This window comes from Pristis pectinata, chromosome 1 (genome assembly GCF_009764475.1).
Source record: "Pristis pectinata isolate sPriPec2 chromosome 1, sPriPec2.1.pri, whole genome shotgun sequence".
NCBI lineage: Eukaryota > Metazoa > Chordata > Chondrichthyes > Rhinopristiformes > Pristidae > Pristis > Pristis pectinata.
In genome coordinates, this window is record NC_067405.1 from 5,356,008 (window position 1) to 5,365,169 (window position 9,162).

The following is a 9,162-nucleotide window of genomic DNA, read 5'->3' on the forward strand; positions in this document are numbered from 1 at the left end:
TCACAAAACTTCGGAGGCTTCGCTTCGGAGCAGATGTTTTCCTTTATCTTTCTATTAGGTTTTTAAGTATAAGGCTTAGTTTTTAATAGGGTTGTAATTTATTAGGGTTAGTGTTGTTATAAGGTACTTTTATAAGGGTTGAAAAAGTTTTCAGTGGTAGGGTGGGGGCTGGACTGCGCAGGTGTGGCGCGGGCAGTTTAAAAAGCCAACCCGCCATATCCAGCGGGCATTGGAGTGAGAGGTAGCGGAGTGTTCTGGGCTTTGGCTCAAGGGGCTTCGGCGTAAAGGGGTGAGTAAAGGTAGGTGACTTGAGTTAAGGAAGGAGTATGAGTGACAGAGAATTTTTTAAGCAGGCACGGTAGTGTAGTGGTCAGCGTAACGTCATTACAGTGCCAGCGACCAGGGTTCGTTTCCCGCCGCTGCCTGTAAGAAGTTTGTACCTTCTCCCCGTGCCTGCTCACAGTTCACAAAACTTCGGAGGCTTCGCTTCGGAGCAGATGTTTTCCTTTATCTTTCTATTAGGTTTTTAAGTATAAGGCTTAGTTTTTAATAGGGTTGTAATTTATTAGGGTTAGTGTTGTTATAAGGTACTTTTATAAGGGTTGAAAAAGTTTTCAGTGGTAGGGTGGGGGCTGGACTGCGCAGGTGTGGCGCGGGCAGTTTAAAAAGCCAACCCGCCATATCCAGCGGGCATTGGAGTGAGAGGTAGCAGAGTGTTCTGGGCTTTGGCTCAAGGGGCTTCGGCGTAAAGGGGTGAGTAAAGGTAGGTGACTTGAGTTAAGGAAGGAGTATGAGTGACAGAGAATTTTTTAAGCAGGCACGGTAGTGTAGTGGTCAGCGTAACGTCATTACAGTGCCAGCGACCAGGGTTCGATTCCCGCCGCTGCCTGTAAGAAGTTTGTACCTTCTCCCCGTGCCTGCTCACAGTTCACAAAACTTCGGAGGCTTCGCTTCGGAGCAGATGTTTTCCTTTATCTTTCTATTAGGTTTTTAAGTATAAGGCTTAGTTTTTAATAGGGTTGTAATTTATTAGGGTTAGTGTTGTTATAAGGTACTTTTATAAGGGTTGAAAAAGTTTTCAGTGGTAGGGTGGGGGCTGGACTGCGCAGGTGTGGCGCGGGCAGTTTAAAAAGCCAACCCGCCATATCCAGCGGGCATTGGAGTGAGAGGTAGCAGAGTGTTCTGGGCTTTGGCTCAAGGGGCTTCGGCGTAAAGGGGTGAGTAAAGGTAGGTGACTTGAGTTAAGGAAGGAGTATGAGTGACAGAGAATTTTTTAAGCAGGCACGGTAGTGTAGTGGTCAGCGTAACGTCATTACAGTGCCAGCGACCAGGGTTCGATTCCCGCCGCTGCCTGTCAGGAGTTTGTACGTTCTCCCTGTGTCTGCTCACAGTTCACAGAATCATACAGCACGGAAACAGGCCCTTCAGCCCAACTGCTCCATGCCGACCAAGATGCCCCATCCAAGCTAGTCTCATTTGCCCGCGTTTGGCACATAACCTTCTCAACCTTTCCAATCCGTGTACCTGTCCAACTGTCTTTTAAAAGTTGTTATTGTACCTGCCTCAACCATTTTCTCTGTATGTACATAACACCCTTTGTGTAAAAAAAGTTGCCCCTCAAATTCCTATTAAATCTTTCCCCTCTCACCTTAAACCTATGCCCTCTAGTTCTTGATTCCCCAAGCCTGGGAAAAAGACCGAATGCCTTCACCCTATTTATTGCCCCTCATGATTTTATACACCATTATTAGATTAGGAGAGGGAAGGGCAATTCAAAGCAGAATTTCAAAAATTTGTCTCTTCCAAACTTTTGAGATGAATAAATTCCCTCTCCATTCACATGAAAGTTTGAAGCATCAATTGTAGCTTTCCCACCTCCCTCCCTTTCACCTCCCCAAGCTGTCTTTACTTATGGGGGTTTCCTCCCACATTCCAAAGACGTACGGGTTAGGAAGTTGTGGGCATGCTATGTCGGCGCCAGAAGCGTGGCGACACTTGCGGGCTGCCCCCAGAACACTCTACGCAAAAGATGTATTTCACCATGTGTTTTGATGTACACGTGACTAATAAAGATATCTTATCTTACCTTATCTTACCCACCCCCGGCGAGGATGGTCCCTGAGGTCTCGCGAGAGCTGCGTCCCCGGGAACTGCTGCCCTGGATCACGTGCCCCAGCACCTTCCCTGCAGCGCTGGGGGTTCAAGGCTTGTGGGCGTTGCAAAAAAGAAAATCACTGCTCTCATCGTCCTGAATTCAGACGTTGGAAGGAGAGGCAAATTCGAGTTTATTGTCATATACACTAGTCCATGTGTGCATAGGTGTAATGAAAAACTTACTTGCAGCAGCATCACAGGCACATAGCAACACATCAGCAGCATTTAGAAGAAAAACAGAAATGAAACATAAAATTCGTTAAGCATAGGGTAGGGCAGTCCAAAACTAGCAGGGGAGGCATAGGGGAGAAAGATTTAAAAGGGACCTGAGGTGCAGCTTTTTCACGCAGAGGGTGGTGAGTATGTAGAAAGAGCTGCCAGAGGAAGTATAGAGACACAAAAAATTCTGCAGATGCTGGAATCTGGAGCAATACACAAAAGGTGCTGGAGGAACTCAGCAGGTCAGGCAGCATCCATGGAGGGAAATAAACAGTCGACGTTTCGGGTCGAGACCCTTCATCAGGACTGGAAAGGAAGAGGGCAAGAGCCAGAATAAGAAGGTGGGAGGAGGGGGAGGAGCACCCGCAGGCAGGGGATAGGTGGGATCGGGTGATAGGGGAGTCCAGGTGAGAGGGGGAAGGTAGTGGGAGGGGGAGAAGATAAAAGGTGTGTAGCAATATCAAAGGGACGACTATACCATCAAAACTGGATAGACAACTTTCTGCATCAATTGTATCAGTGTCAGTGCCCTATAGCCTTAAAAATTTCTAGTTGAGGCAAGTAGAATAGTATCATTTAAGACACACTTGGATAGGAACATGGAGAGACAGGGCTTGGAGGGATATGGGTCAAATGCGGGAAATTGGGGCTAGCTGTGTGGACAAATGTGGTCAGCATGGACTGGTTGGGCCGAAGGGCCTGTATCCATGCTGTATTGCTCTATGACTAAGCATTGGAAAGAAAAGAATTTGTAAGGCTAAAGGGCATAGACACTGATACAATTGATGCCGAAAGTTGTATATCCAGTTTTGATGGCATGGGCGTTGTTCCGAATTATAGTCATCCCTTTGATGTTGCTGCACATCTATCATCTAAAGTAGGGAAACAAAGGACTGCAGATGCTGGAATCTAGATGAAACACACGATGATGCTGGAGGAACTCAGCAGGCCAGGCAGCATCCGTGGAGAAAAGCAGGCGATCAACGTTTCGGGTCAGGACCCTTCTTCAGGGGCAGGCACGGTAGTGTAGCAGTTCGCCTAACACTTTACAGCGCCAGCGACCCGGGTTCAATTCCGGCCGCTGTCTGTAAGGAGTTTGTATGTTCTCTCCGTGGCTGCATGGGTTTCCTCTGGGTGCTCCGGTTTCCTCCCACGTTCCAAAGAGGTATGGGTTAGGAAGTTGTGGGCATGCTATGTTGGCGCCGGAAGCGTGGCGACACTTGTGGGCTGCCCCCAGAACACGTTACGCAAAAGATGCATTTCACTGTGTGTTTCGATGTACATGTCACTGATAAAGATATCTTCAGGACCATCTAAAGTAGTGTAGATTGGGAACAAAATAACAAACTGCTGGAGGAACTCAGCGGGTCAAGCAGCAAAGGGGTGATCGATGTTTCGGGAAGAGACCCTGCATCAGGACTGAGTGCAGAGGGAAGAAAACGAGTATAAAGAGAAGCAATAAACAGATTGCACAGAAACAAATGGGTGGAGACTTTGCATTAGAATTCACGAGCCCCGGTGCAGGATCACAACCGGAAACATTGACAATTCCTCTCCCCCAACAGATGCTGCTCGATCTGCTGAGTTCCTCCAGCAGCTTGTTTCTTTGCCCCAGATTCCAGAATCTGCAGTCTCTTGTGTCTCCAGTATAGATTGGGAATGTTGTTTCTGTTGGGAAGTGCTGGACAAAGTGACATACCAAAAAATTTGCTGTTTCTCTCACATTTTGTGTTTATTTATTTAATATTTTTCCCACATAAATTACGTAGGAGTGAATTTTACACTGGATCTTGGATTTTTAGGTAGGGACATGAATTCCAAGAGGATGAATTTCTGTAACCCAGACAGCTGTAACGAGGGGGTAACCTGTACTTGATACCCCTGCCACTGCAGGATACTCACTGAATTCTCCCACTGCAGACTCGATATTGAACTTTTCCACTTTAGATGGGTTGTTCTTTCTGTCTGTATCGGAACTGCCATTTTGGCTTATCATCCATCTGTGATTTTGGATCACTTTTACTCTTTCTATTAGTGCTGTGTCCCCTGATATTGTCCCACAGCCTTGCTATTAGCAACACTTGACACAGATAATGAAGCATAATCTACCTCCACTGCCACATGTACTCATTTTGTCTCATCCTATCGGAGATATTTCCTTTGTCCTACCCATCTCCCCCACTTTCTCAGCAACTTGATGCCCTCACTTTCCCAATTCTGATGAAGGTTTTCAGACCTGAAACATTAACTCAGCTTTCCTCTCCACAGATGCTGCCTGACCTGATGAGTGTTTCCATTATTTTCTGATCTTATGGCTCCTGTAGATGACAAATTCCCAAAATCAACCTGTATGGTTGCACCATCTGTTTGTTGCAATGCCACTGTGCTCCTTGATTCAGGGTAAATCAGGAGTAGAACATATCACCCCATTCATGATGATTTGTAAGCCTCACCATGAGATTAGTTAAAATCCACGGAAACCATGGCATATTCATTTCTTCTTCTTCCTATTATTATTATTAGTTTATTATTGTCACATATACCGAGACACAGTGAAAAACTTTGTGTGCCATCCAGGCAGATCATTCCATACATCAGAGCATCGAGGTAGCAAAAAGAAAACAGAATGCAGAATATAGTGTAGCAGCTACAGAGAGAGTGCAGTGCAGATGGATAAATAAAGTGATTCTGACAGTCTTAGAACTGAAACTTAAAAGATTAGAACAGTTATAATGAATGTTATGAGAGGATCTGCAAGCAGTGAATCAGACCAAAGCTGCAAAGTCTTCTACCCAGACTAGTTACCACTGCCACATGTCCCTCTTCGATAATGCCTTCAATAGGTGTTCTGTGAGACCCTCTCTCACTGCACCCTGTCTGCGATCTCTGCTGCTTTCCTGTTCTTTGACCACTTTCTTAACCAGACTTGCTCCCACAACCATGTGTCCCTCCTTGGTATACCTATCACCCCTCCTCACTTGGATCCACCTGGTCTGCCAGCTCTTAGCATAGCAGTTAGTGTAACGCTATTGCAGCGCCAGCAACCCGGGTTCAATTCCCACTGCTGCCTGCAAGGAGTTTATACGTTCTCCCTGTGTCTGCATGGGTTTCCTCCGGGTGCTCTGGTTTCCTCCCACATTCCAAAGACGTACGGGTTAGGAGCTGTGGGCATGCTTGCGGGCTGCATCCAGAACATTCTCAGTAATGCAAAAAGATGTATTTCACTGGGTGTTTCGATGTACATGTGACTAATAAATAAATATCTTTATACTGGCTATCTTCCCTCTATCTTTCAGTCCAGATGAAGGGTCTCGACCAAAAGTGTCGACTGTCCATTTCCCTCCACAGATTTCCCTCCACTGAGTTGTAGACTCAGCCAGCTCCATCACGGACACAACCCTCCCTGACATTGAGGACCCTCACCACCCAGGACATGCCCTCTTCTCGTTACTACCATCGAAGACCCACACTCAACGTTTCAGGAACAGCTTCTTCCCCTCTGCCATCAGATTTCTGAATGGTCCATGAACCCATGAACACTACCTCATTATTCCTCTCTTGCACTACTTATTTGTCTTTGTAACTTATAGTAATTTTTAATGTCTTTATGTCTTGCACTGTACTGCGGCCGCAAAACAACAAATTTCACGACATATGTCAGTGACAATAAACCTGATTCTGATACTGATTCTGATTTGAGATTGATAAAGTTGAGTTGTGATTCCTGAGCTAGTGTTATTCTTCATTTGATCTGTGCAGAAGGCCACAGGTGGAGCAGGAGTGTGTTAAAGCACTGAAGTGGCAGGGAGTTCAGTAGACAAACTATTGGAAAGCAAAGTGTTTGCTAACTCTGCATTGGGATCGGTTCCCCTGTCAAAATTGGTGCAACTGTGAAACTGCTCTGCAGCGTTTGACCACAAGATGGGGCAAGAGTCCTGATTTGTGACCATTGCAGAGGAGATTCACCAGGGTGGTGCCTGGATTGCAGGACTTCAGTTATGGGAGATAATGGATAAACTGGGCTTGTTTACCCTGGAGCGGAGGAGGCTGAGGGGTGACCCGATAGATGTATATAACATTATGAGGGGCATAGACAGGATAGACAGAATCTTTTTCCCATGGTAGGGATATCAAAACCAAGAAGGCACAGGTTTAAGGTGAGAGGGAGGAGTTTTAGAGGGGATCTGAGGAGAAAGTTTTTCACACAGAGAGTGGTTGACATCTGGAACGCACTGCCAGAGAAGGTGGTGAAATCAGACACAATCACTATGTTTCAGAGGCTTTCAGACAGACACTTAAGTAGGCAAGGCATACTAGGATATGGAGCGGGCAAATGGGGATTAGATTAGATGAGGAAATAGGTCAGTATGGATGTGGTGGGCTGAAGGGCCTGTTTCTGTGCTGTACAACTCTATGATGCTATAACTGGCAAAATAATTACTTTTTAAATTGTAATGACCTGCAGAATTTATAAAAAGCTCATCTCTTCCCTTGTCAATCTTTGTAAGTCTGTGTTTCCTGACTACCAACATAATCCTGCCAGTCGGAACCATTTCTCCCACAATATTGTCGCACCATTTGCTGTCTTGCTACTTCTCCACCTGTCCCCTCAATGACCCCACCCTCCCCCCACCCTGTCTCCCGACGCTCCGCCTTATCCCCACCTACACCCTCAAAACCGCCAACCCACTGTCTCCTCCCCACCGACACCCCAACATCCCCCACCTTTCTCACCTCCCGAAACATACCCTTAATACCCCCTGTTTTTCCCCCTTCTCCCCACTTACGTTGCTAGCACCCTGCCTTCCCCACACCCTGACAGACTTCGGCAGACATACCATTGAAAGTACCTGACTAGTTGCATAACAGACTGGGACGGCAATTCGAATATATAGGTATGTAAGAAGCTGCAGAGAGTAGTGGACTCAGCCCAATACATCACGGGCACAACCCTCCCCACCATCGGTAGGATTTACAGGAGGCACTGCCTCAAGAAGGCAACGTCCGTCATCAAAGACCCCCACCATCCGGGCTATGCCAGCTTCTTGCAGCTACAATTGGGCAGGAGGTACAGAAGCCTGAAGTCCCACACCACTAGGTTCAGGAACAGCTACTTCCCTTCAACCATTCAGTTCTTGAACCAATCAATACAATGTTAATCTTAGCACTAAGATGGACTTTTTGTTCTATTGTGTTCTTTCTTATAAAAATTGCATATAATTTATATTTAATTTATGTTTCTCTTGTGAATGCTGTTTATCTGATGCTATGTGCCTGTGATGCTGCTGCAAGTAAGTTTTTCATTGCACCTGTGCTCAACTTTGTCTATGACCTACATCCCCAATGTTCGTCTGCCTCCCAACACCCTTCCCCTGTGCCACCCCTTTCCCCGACCTTTAATCAGGGACCCTGTGAATTGACCTTCCCACAAGTATAACTCCTTCCCTCCATCAACATTGCTCGACCTTTAATCAGGGACCCTGTGAATTGACCTTCCCACAAGTATAACTCCTTCCCTCCATCAACATTGCTCCTTCCAGAGCAGCAACATCACACAACGTTGCCGCCAGACCTTTGCATTCTTTCTGCAAAATAAAAATCGCTACAGAATCACGGAATTGCAGAATGGGACGACGCCTTTGCTGCCACTTAAACTTCTCCAGTTCTGTCAAAAATTTACACTTTTACGTACACAAGTCATGACAATTCAATGTCAGTAAAACAAAAGAGCTGGTCATTGACTTCAGGAAGAGGGGGCGGTGTACATGCACCTGTCTGCATCAACGGTGCTGAGGTCAAGAGGGTTGAGGGCTTCAGGTCCCTAGGAGTGAACATCACCAATAGCCTGTCCTGGTCCAACGATGGAGATGCCACGGCCAGGAAAGCTCACTGGTGCCTCTACTTCCTCAGGAGACTAAAGAAATTTAGCATGTCCCCTTTGACACTCACCAATTCTTATCGATGCACATAGAAAGCACCATATACGGATACGTCACGGCTTGGTACGGCAACTGCTCTGCCCGTGACCACAAGAAACTGCAGAGAGTTGTGGACACAGCTCAGTACGTCACGGAAACCAGCCTCCCCTCCATGGACTCTGTCTACACCTCGCTGCCTCGGTGAAGCAGCCAGCATAATCAAAGACCCCACCCACCCCGGACATTCTCTCTTCTCCCCCCCTCCTATTGGGCAGAAGATACAAAAGCCTGAAAGCACCTACCACCAGGCTCAAGGACAGCTTCTATCCCGCTGTTATAAGACGATTGAACGGACCTCTTGCCTCCCTATTTTTAAACCCCAACCCCTTTGTAATGAAGAACAAAATGCCGTTTGCCTTCTTAATTACTTGCTGAAGCTGCCTGCTGGCTTTTTGTGATTCATGTGCTAGAACATCTGGATCCCTCTGTACCTTTGTCACTTGCATCCATTTAGATAATTATCTGCCTTTTGATTTCTCTTGCCAAAGTGCATGACCTCTCACTTCCCCACATTAAACTCCCTGTGCCAGTCTTTTTGCCCACTCGATCAATCTATCAGTGTCCTATTGTATAATCATAGTATCCTTATCATAACATACAATTCCTCCTAGTTTCGTATCATTGGCAAAACCGTACATACTATTTCTTCCTTCGGGTCATGTAAGTAGTGAACACGGACCTCGTACATCAAAGAGAACTCTTAATCTCACAACTTACCTCGTCATGGCCCTTGCACCTTATTTTTTACCTGCACTGCGCAACGAACAAGACGTCCGTTCAATAGTCTTATAGCAGTGGGATAGAAGCTGTC